This window comes from Rhododendron vialii, chromosome 12a, assembly GCF_030253575.1.
Source record: "Rhododendron vialii isolate Sample 1 chromosome 12a, ASM3025357v1".
Classification (NCBI taxonomy): domain Eukaryota; kingdom Viridiplantae; phylum Streptophyta; class Magnoliopsida; order Ericales; family Ericaceae; genus Rhododendron; species Rhododendron vialii.
In genome coordinates this window covers 33,128,670-33,138,761 of record NC_080568.1, presented here as the reverse complement: position 1 = coordinate 33,138,761, position 10,092 = coordinate 33,128,670, and the positions used below count along the sequence as shown (strand labels likewise).

Here is a 10,092-nt window from a genome sequence, read left to right as displayed (position 1 = left end):
CTAGTGGAGCCATTAAGGTGGCTTAGGGTGAGAGGTATTGAAGAGGAGAGAGAACCACGCATCCAATTACCACCAGTCAACAGGAAAAAGCATGATCTAGAGACAAAAAAAAAAAAAAAAAACTATCGTGGGAATGGGGATGCTGCCGAGCACCCCCGCTCTACACCATGTAGAGTAGCCAATCGGGCCGTTCATTTCGGCACAAACGGCTCATATTGAATTTTGAGCGCAAACAAATTTGAACCATACTCCATTGCTCGGCTAAGATCTTGTGACGTTGTCACGTGGTACTCCTCCAACACCACATATTCTTGCGTTGTTCCTCCACTTTGGGTGGTTTCGTTAAAATGGGACCATCATCAACTTATGTATCCACTCTCCTTCACGTTTATAAATCACCCACAATTCCACTAGCTTATCTGACTCTGAGTGAGTATCAAAGAATCTCATTCTTTTATTGAAAAAAAAAGTAAAGGATTCTCATTTTTAGAAGGGAAACGGAGGTCTCTCTGCAGATCTAAAAAATGGAACAGCAGCAACCTCCTCGGAGAAGACGAAAGGGAGGCCTTATAACCATGCCATTTATCATAGGTACACATTTTCTTCTCCCATTATGGTTTGAGGGGTGTCAAGGCCAGCTTAAGCACATCTTGACTTATTTCATCTCTGGTCTGGTCAGAAACAGGCCATCCACAACGGGACTGAGAAATTTTGAAAGAAATTATTTTCTTGCGACTTGACCCGCAAGAATCGAATCCTAGTCAAGGAGCAAATATGCTAACCAACCGAATTAACCCTTCGGACTGTGAATCACTGTGTATACGTATCCATGCAACACAGTTACTGTAACTTGCATGTATTTGTGCATGCAGCATGCTCGCATTTACTTTTATGCAGAGTAGAACTTTTTTGAGTTACCATAACTCAGTGTCTGGTCCAGTTTTACTTACACTCAACTAACCACTTGACCAATTCCACCATCCATTTGGGGCCAATTAAATCTGAAATAAAGCGTATAAATCCACAAAAATTGATAGCAGCTAAACGATTTCGAACCTATGAGATGAAGAGCAGACCACAGTCCAAGACCTTTGGCCGCCAGGCAAACCCTTGGATCTTTGCAATATTATGTGAAACTTGATATATATCACTATGCAGAGTCGATAGCACCTAGAAATTACGATTCCCAGCTAGGAGGAACAGACCACTAAGTCTAGAACTTTAGCCACCGGACCAACCCTATGGGTTTTTTTTCAAGTGTACTTGACTTTCAAAAAACAAACTTGACATTACTAATTTACAGTCGTATTTCTCGCAGATTCAACAGTAATGGGATTTTTTTAAATTTTTTTTGACTTATTTGTAACTCTAACTCTCTGTTGCAGTCATATGATTTTAGGAGCTGTTCGGTTAAATAATCCAAATGACTTATTTTTTGTCTTTATTCAAAAAAAATTCGCATTTGTCAGGTTTTCATCAAATTTTTGGGGATTATTGTTTCATTATGACGAAAGAAATCTAAAAAGTAAAAATTACAATCGAAATCCAATTTTTTTTTAATAAAGACGAAAAAATTGACTTATTGGCTTATTTTTGTCTTTATTCAAAAAAATTAAGTTTCGATCGTAATTTTTTACTTTTTAGATCACTTTCATCACAACTAAACAATAATCACAAAAAAATTGACGAAAAATTAACAAACGCAAAAAAAATTTGAATAAAAATAAAAAAAATAAGCCACCTGGCTTTTTTAGCCAAATTTACTCAAAGGTAATTGTTAGTAGTATTTTTTTTTTCTCTACTGATACACAGTATGTAAATCTGGTTTCATGTGTCATTGTGTGCTTTTGGTTTCTCTGTTCATTGCTTGTGTGTTTCTTGAATTTGTGTTTGGATTTGAAAATTAAATTCCAAATAGTATGAGGTATTATATAAGATGGTTTCGCATGGGTTTTCCTATTTAAGCTCATATATTTGAGCAGTGCTACAATTAAAGTACAAATACACTCTTAAAACACAACTCACGACACAACCGTGTCCAGAACGGTAGATGCACATGAATTCACATACATCTAACAATTTCAGACACACTTGTATCTGGAGTTGTATTTTGAAGACGTGTTCCTAGACTTGTTTGCATATATTTATGGGTCTCGTGCGTGTGTTTGTGGGTAAAAATATGAACAGCAAATGAAGCATTGGAGAAGGTGGCTAGCTATGGATTGTTGCCAAACATGATACTGTATCTGATGGGAGATTACCATATAGGGATAACCCAAGGGACAAACATACTCTTTTTCTGGTCTGCGGCTACCAATTTCTTCCCATTATTTGGGGCTTTCATCTCTGATTCATATCTGGGTCGATTCCTCACCATTGGCCTTGGCTCCATCTTCAGTTTCCTGGTAAATTCTCTCTCTTTATTTTTGATCAAATTTTTGGGGTGTTTATTTGTTTTTTATAACTAGATGAACGGATTAGCTTAAATGCACCTCAACTAATCCTGAAGACCATAAATTCACCATTCACAAGAGGGGCCTCACTTGAAGCCGGAGCAAATGCTTCGACTGACCCTAAAGGTTTCGAACCTGAAACCACCTTAGGAGGGAGCAAACTCTTAAATGCCAAGCTTTGACCACTAAGCCAACCCTGGGGTGTTTGTTACAGTATGAAACACTAGATTGATCGATATCAAAACTCATTTGAAGGGATTTTTTTTTGTCAGAAAATTACCCATTTCTAAGAAAAAACATAAAAAAAGAAAAAGAAAAGAAAAGAAACACCTCAAGTAGCTTATGGAAAGACAGTGCTAACAAAAACTGCTTTAAAACTCACCCAGTATGTGTCTAGCTTTCTGGGCAAAGATTTTTGCATTCCTTTCCCTCTGCAAATGATATATGGTAGCAGCCAATGAGAGTTTAATCAATCATTTCCTAAAAGAGGAGTAGCTTGCATTCTGAACCATCCAACTTAACTCTTAGACGCAAGCTGCGGATTGTTTCCGGGCCTGATTTCTTTGCAGTATAGAGGGCCACACATAGCTTGAGAAATCACAGCAGAAAAAGAGATGATTTTGGCTTTCTTCCTCTTGATCACAAAGAACACAAGTGGAATCCTCAGTTGCCACCCCATGTCTTCAACCAGCTGTCTCTAGTAGCCAGCTTCTGCAGGCAATATAACCAGAGAATTAAGGCCCTTTTAGGTACATTCCCTTTGAACCAAACAATCTTGTGACAAGGCACACTTCCCATAATAGGTCGGATAGAATCCCAAGTTGATTTTGTAGTATATATTCCACTAGATGATGGAAATCCAAACCCTCACGTGCCACCCTGTTCCATTGCCTATTTCAGAAGCATGAACCTGGGGTTGCAGAGAATCAGGGGTCTGCATCAGGATTTGCTGCACCACCCTACTCCATTGCCTATTTCAGTGCCGTGTACCCTTTTGAAAGATTGATGCCACTCTAGTGTTTAAGGACCTCCCCGGATTATACACTATAGTCTCACCAAATTTCGGGAAGAAAAAAGAAAGGGGCCTAAAGGATGTCAGTTATCAATCCAAATAAAGGTATCCACCCGTTTACGAATGACATCTCTGACCAAGGGCTGTCCCAGAGGTGTAATCTTCAAATACTTGCCTTATAGACCATGAACAATGATTAGGGATTTCAATATTCCATAAACTTTGCCTTTGAATTATGTATGAATGACCCACTTAAAACTACAAGAATCCAACATTTTGCTAATAGCCCAAAGATGCCTAAGCAGGATAGCCTTGTTGCATACTGTCAAAGGGTCTGAACCCTAAACAACCCTCCTCAATTACACAAACGGTAGACCAACTAACTTTTTCCCCGGTTTGTTTTAGATTAAACCCCTGACCATTAAAAGGTCCTGACTCCTGAGCAAGCCCTCAATCTCCTTCATTAATCTGTGAGGAATAATGAACATTGAGCTCCAATAGACCTATAAAATAGGGATGGGTATGTTTCTGTCTTCAGATACTTGTTTGTTTGTATCTCCTTCAGTACTCTATTGGGATGCCCCAGTTTGTTTGTTCTTGTTTACTTGGTTTCACTGGAACCTTTATTTCCTACAAGAAAACTAAACACATACGAATTTTGGTTGACAACCTCAATCCAAATGATTTGGAATCATAATTGTAGATTCAAGCACTTCTATGGTTAATTTCTATAGGGTATGGTCCTCATATAGATAACGGCTATGATCCCCCGAGCAAGGCCGCCTTACTGCAACCAACTAAAGGCGGAGACCTGCAAATCCCCAACAGGATCCCAATATGCAACCCTCCTCTTCTCCTTTGTCCTAGTGTCTATCGGAGCAGGTGGGATTCGACCGTGTTCTGTAGCTTTTGGAGCAAACCAAGTGGAGCAAAGAAACACTCCAAACAATGAACGGGTCCAAGAAAAATTCTTCAGTTGGTACTGCGCTGCAACTGCTATTTCAGTCATGGCTGCTTTCACGTTTATCGTTTACTTCAAGATCATGCTGGATGGAAAGTAGGGTTTGGAGTCCCCGCAATCCTCATGTTCTTGTCTGCTCTTTCCTTCTTCATCGCCTCTCCATTTTATATCAAGCAGAAAGCTACTATGAGCTTGTTTACAAACTTTGCACAAGTGATTGTGGTTTGTATCAAGAATAGAAAAGTAGCATTGCCATCCGGGGAATCGAATTTGAGGTATCATCACATGAGTGGCTCAACTCTCTCCGAGCCAACCAACAAACTTAGGTACTACTGTCTGTTTGTTTCCCACTAGTTTGCAGCTTATTTAGCTTAAATTTTGAATGTCACACTTATTCGCAGCTTGTTTAGCTTAAAGGTTGAATGCACGTGCTTATTAAGCAGTTGAACTTCAAAGTGTTTGGTTCCTCTTTTTTGGTTTTTTGCTTATTTGTTTTTCAACTTAAATTATAGAGCAAATTATCGGTGTGTTGTACTTTTCAAGTCAGTTTCAACATACGTACTTTTCAGAAATATATTTGTAACTGATATGGGAATGTTCAGATAGATAGATGTGTCATGTGTGGTAACATTTGCAAGATATAATTAGAAACAAAGACTTTCACAGAATGGTAAGGGTACCACCGATAGAAAATAAGATGAGATAAAAATAGATTACGGTGGTTTAGACATGTCTATTGTTGATCAGCCAATGTGATAGATAGAAGTGATACGATTATGGTATAGGCTAACAAGTGATACAATTATGGTATAGGCTAACGCTAAGGAGAGGGGTGCACCAAAAGAGAATATAGAAGCAGTGGTTCAAAAGGATCTAGGATCTTTCAATATTATAAAACATGATGCCCTAGACAGAGCTCAGTGGAGAAAGGGATTCAAGTGATCGATCCCAATTAATGTGACTTAAGGCTCTGTTTGGTTTGGTTTATCCAAGACACTCATTGGTGACATAAAAGGCCGTACCCAGTAACCCAATGCACGAAGTTACCACATATGTAGGGTGGGGAAGGGTTGACGTATGCAGTATTATCCCTGCAAGCAAAGAGATTGTTTTTGAAAATCGAATCCGTGACCTACTCAATGGCGCAACAATAATGACACTCGTTAAATTTCGAGAAGAAATGTTGTCGAGATTATGATGCTATCCAAAGATGGGTTCCTTTACAACAAATTTCCGAAGGAATTGTCATGTTCCTATACATAAAGAAAGGGGTAGTCCTATGGTACACATCCCTTATTAAGGGGTGTACCGTACGCATCATGATTTTAAACCCTTGGATTTCAAAGTAAATAATCCGGACCACCCATTTATTAAACCTATTAATAAAATAAAAAATTGGCTTAGCAGGTAACAGGTTGTTCTCTCTTCATTGACTTTCTATCCCTCTCCCTCATGTGTAAAATACTACAAATTATATAACATAACCACAATTGTTATGACAACACAAAAAATTGACACTTTCTTACCACAATGTGTCGTACCAAAAGAAATCGATCAAAAAATACTAGATACAAGACCAAAATATATCGTTGCACAATCAATAATTATTATACCCAAACAAAATACATGTCTAAAATATCACAAATTAAATATTGTATAACTTAACATCCTAACAGTCCTGATCGATCATTTTAAGAATACACTCACTAACGACATTTAAATTGTACAGTCAATTTATATTTGGTATGAAACCTAGTCCTCTATTGTAGTTGAATGTAATGTAGTCATGCGACTGTGATACAATAATGACGATCAAATCCGTTGAATTTTTTATGTTTGTTGATTAAGTCACCTACGTAATTTTTTGTCTCAATCAAGTTTAGGAAACTCCATCATCGGCACGCAAATTGAATAATAGAATGATATTTTCCATCCAATTAAGTGTCTAGCTATAAGCCATCAACTTCATTCTTGATACGAATGACCTAATTAATATTATGTAAAAGATAGACGATTTTGATAAAATAAAATAAACACCTAACGTGGGGCTCAGATGGTGCATTATTATATTTTAATGTTGTATTGAAATTGAACGATGAAATTTGTTGAAGTATGAAACTTCAAGAACTAACTATGTGATTTATTCTAAAAAATAATAACATTCTTTTAAAAAAAAATAGGAACGAAGGGTTTAAGACTTGAACCCCAGATCTTTTAGATAAATGTCAAACTCCAACACCTTATCACTATGGTACACAATTGAGAATTTGTAATTCTAAAGGCTATTGATTATATAATATTTTCTTGTATGTAAAGGCGTTATTTTCATGCTAAAAATTTGAGAAGACAGAGGCCTCAAATGCCTCCGTCCTCGTGATGGGCCTGCACTTGTAGATCATATTATAGCTATATCATTGGTGTAAATCAAAATGTCGATTATAATAATTTTTTTTGAAAGAAAATACAATGACAATAAATTTACAAAATTATTTAGATTTTACTTCCACGGCCTAGTTCTAAGGACCACCATTAAATTTGGATTGGTACGCATAGGGTGAAGGTTTGACACCGATCCACGTGTAAAATATATAGTGCCAATTGTTAAGTGCACCGCCCTAAATATTGATAAGATTGGGTATTAATATAATTAATTTCACCAATTACAAAAAGGAGAGTAATTTTCACACTCTATTTTTTGATATTCACACTTATTTTTTTGTACTCCATTTTAGTGTTGAAAGTGTATGCATTTGAGACAGTTGGATAATTATTTTTTTCGTGACCTCTCATTTTTCCACAAAGGAATTTTGATTTTTTGAATTAAATTTTGTAGAAAAAGAATTTGATTTAAACTAATATTTTGAGAGGAAATTGTAGTTGTATTCAAAAATTTGGGTATAGTACTTACTTTTTGGTGAATTTCTTGGATGAAAATTTTGTGCAAAAACTTCATTTTTAGTTTAAATTATTGAGGTATTGTGTAGGGACAAATAAGAATTTAAAAAATTAGTGTAGAGGGAATCGAAAATTAAGACAATATGGTGAAAATTTTAAAATTTGAAAAAATAATGTGGCGGGAATTGAAAATAATTAATGGTATTGTATTTTGTCAATTATAACTATCGTTTACTGAACATTCCGATTGATTTTTTTTTATACGACACGTTGTGGGTATAAAATGCCAATTTATGGTGTTGTCATAACAAATTTGGTTATATTACTGAATTTGCGGTATGATATTTTGCTAATAATAACTATCGTTAACTGAGCATTTCAATTGAATTTTTTTATATGTTGTGGGTATGAAAACGTTAATTTATGGTGTTGTTATAAAAAATTTGGTTATATTACTGAATTTGAGCTATGATATTTTGTTGATTATAACTATCGTTAATTGAACATTCTGATTGAATTTTTTTATACGACACGTTGTGGATATGAAAACGTCAATTTATGGTGTTGTCATAACAAATTTGGTTATATTACTAAATTTGTGGTATTTTAGACATGTGTTATTACGGAATATTTTAATTAATTTCCTTTGGTACGACACATTATGGTAAGAAAACGTCAATTTATAGTATTGTCATAACAATTATGGTTTGTTATAAAATTTGTGGTATTTAAATATGTTTTCTTTTGATATGACACGTTGTGTTAAGAAAATGACAATTTTAGGTGTTGTCATAATAATTGTGGTTATTTTCTAAAATTTGTGGCATTTTACAAATATTTTTGGCTTGGGTATAACAATTGTTGATTCTGGTACGACATATTTTGATTTTGTTACGGAATATCATACGAGTCAAAAAAATTTGGTACGATTTATTGTGGTAAGATAATGCCAATTTATGGTGTTATTATAACATTTGTGGTAACATTATTTAATTTTTGATATTGTACGCATATATTTGGTTAGGGTACAAGTATTATGGATTTCAGTACGAATAATTATGATTACATAATAACAATATTTTTTAATTATGGATAACCTGCTAATGACCTGTTCAACAGGTAAATTTTAATATACAAGTCGTAACTAGAATCATAAATATGCATTAGAAAATCAAAAATTGGCATAATGAAAATCACAAATTGTCATAATTTAGGCATACGGTATACCCTGTGTACCATAGATTCCTCCTAAAGACAGAACTAAATAGATTACCAAATCTGCAACCAAACAGGACCTTTGGAAGAGGAGTTTTAGATTGTTGTAAAGCTGGCTTTTCCCAAGCTGAAACCAAAATTTTCTTTAGTGGAAACGTTTTACAGCTTCTCCACGACTGGATTAATGAATGTGGATGTTTCAACCCTTTCCAGGTTCTTAAACAAAGCTTGCATCATTAGGAATCCTGAGGACATTACTCCAGAAGGAGAAGCTTCAAATGCATGGAGCCTCTGCACAGTAGACCAAGTTGAAGAGCTAAAATCCCTCATCAGAGTCATCCCGTTATGGTCTTCATCAATCATGATGTCGGTAAACGTAAGTCAGGGCACCTTCCAATTACTCCAAGCTCGATCCATGAACAGGCACATCACTCCAGGGTTCCAAATACCCGCAGGCTCCTTCCCTATGTTCATAATAATCGGTACAGTAATTTGGATCTTTCTTTATGATCGCATTATCATTCCCTCTGCTTCAAAAATTAGAGGAAAACCCTTTTCGGTTGGTGCAAAAATAAGAATGGGTCTTTGGTTATTTTGCTCTTTCCTGGCCATGCTAGTTGCAGCAATTGTGGAGCATTATAGAAAGAGAAAAGCCATAGAAAGTGGCTATCACGATAACCCTAGCGGAGTTGTTCATATGTCGGCTATGTCGCTCGTACCACAACATCTACTGAGTGGCGTCGCGGAAGCCTTGAACGTGATTGCGTCGAATGAGTTTTTCTACTCGGAGTTGCCAAAGAGCATGTCGAGCATAGCAGTGTCTCTATCCGGATTAGGGCTGGCTGTGGGGAGTTTGTTGGCCAGTTTGATATTGAGTACTGTAGCTGATATTACTAAAAGAGGGGGAAAAGGGAGTTGGATTTCTAATAATATCAATAGAAGTCATTATGAGAGCTACTATTGGCTTCTCGCGGTTATGAGTTCAGTTAATCTGCTCTACTTTCTTCTATGTAGTTGGGCATATGGGCCTTGTGCAGATCAAGGTTTTTCCATGCTTAAAGATGAGGGTAAAGATTTGAAGGAAGAAGAGTTGCCTACAGTAGGAAATGTAGGCAAGAATGGAGAAGAAAAGTCCAAGGAAGATGGGGTATAGAGATCAGAAATTCACCACTTCAAGTATAGTTACAGAAACATGCCATAGAATTTTTCTTTTCCTTCTTTAAAAGTTTCGATAGCAAAAGAAACTATAATCCTTACAGTCCTTATCTACGAACATTACGGAATCAAAAGGGCTAGCAGAGTGAAATGAATGTGGATTGATCTAATACCAGAAATAGAAAGAAGAATCAAAAGGGCTAGCAGAGTGAAATGAATGTGGATTGATCTAATACCAGAAATAACAAGAAGAATCAAAAGGGTTAGCAGAGTGAAAAAAAGAAAACGGATTGAGTGAAAAAGAAAGCGGATTGATCTAATACCGGAAATAGCAAGAAGAATAAGCAAGTATTGAACAGAATATTCAGGTACCAAATGACGATGCAGTTCATGCATTCCTG

At 36.1% G+C, this 10,092-nt stretch overlaps 1 pseudogene; it reads left to right on the top strand.

Moving 5' to 3' along the window:
- Positions 1-359: 359 nt before the first annotated feature.
- Positions 360-9,863, top strand: LOC131309853 (protein NRT1/ PTR FAMILY 1.2-like; annotated as a pseudogene).
- Positions 9,864-10,092: the final 229 nt, after the last annotated feature.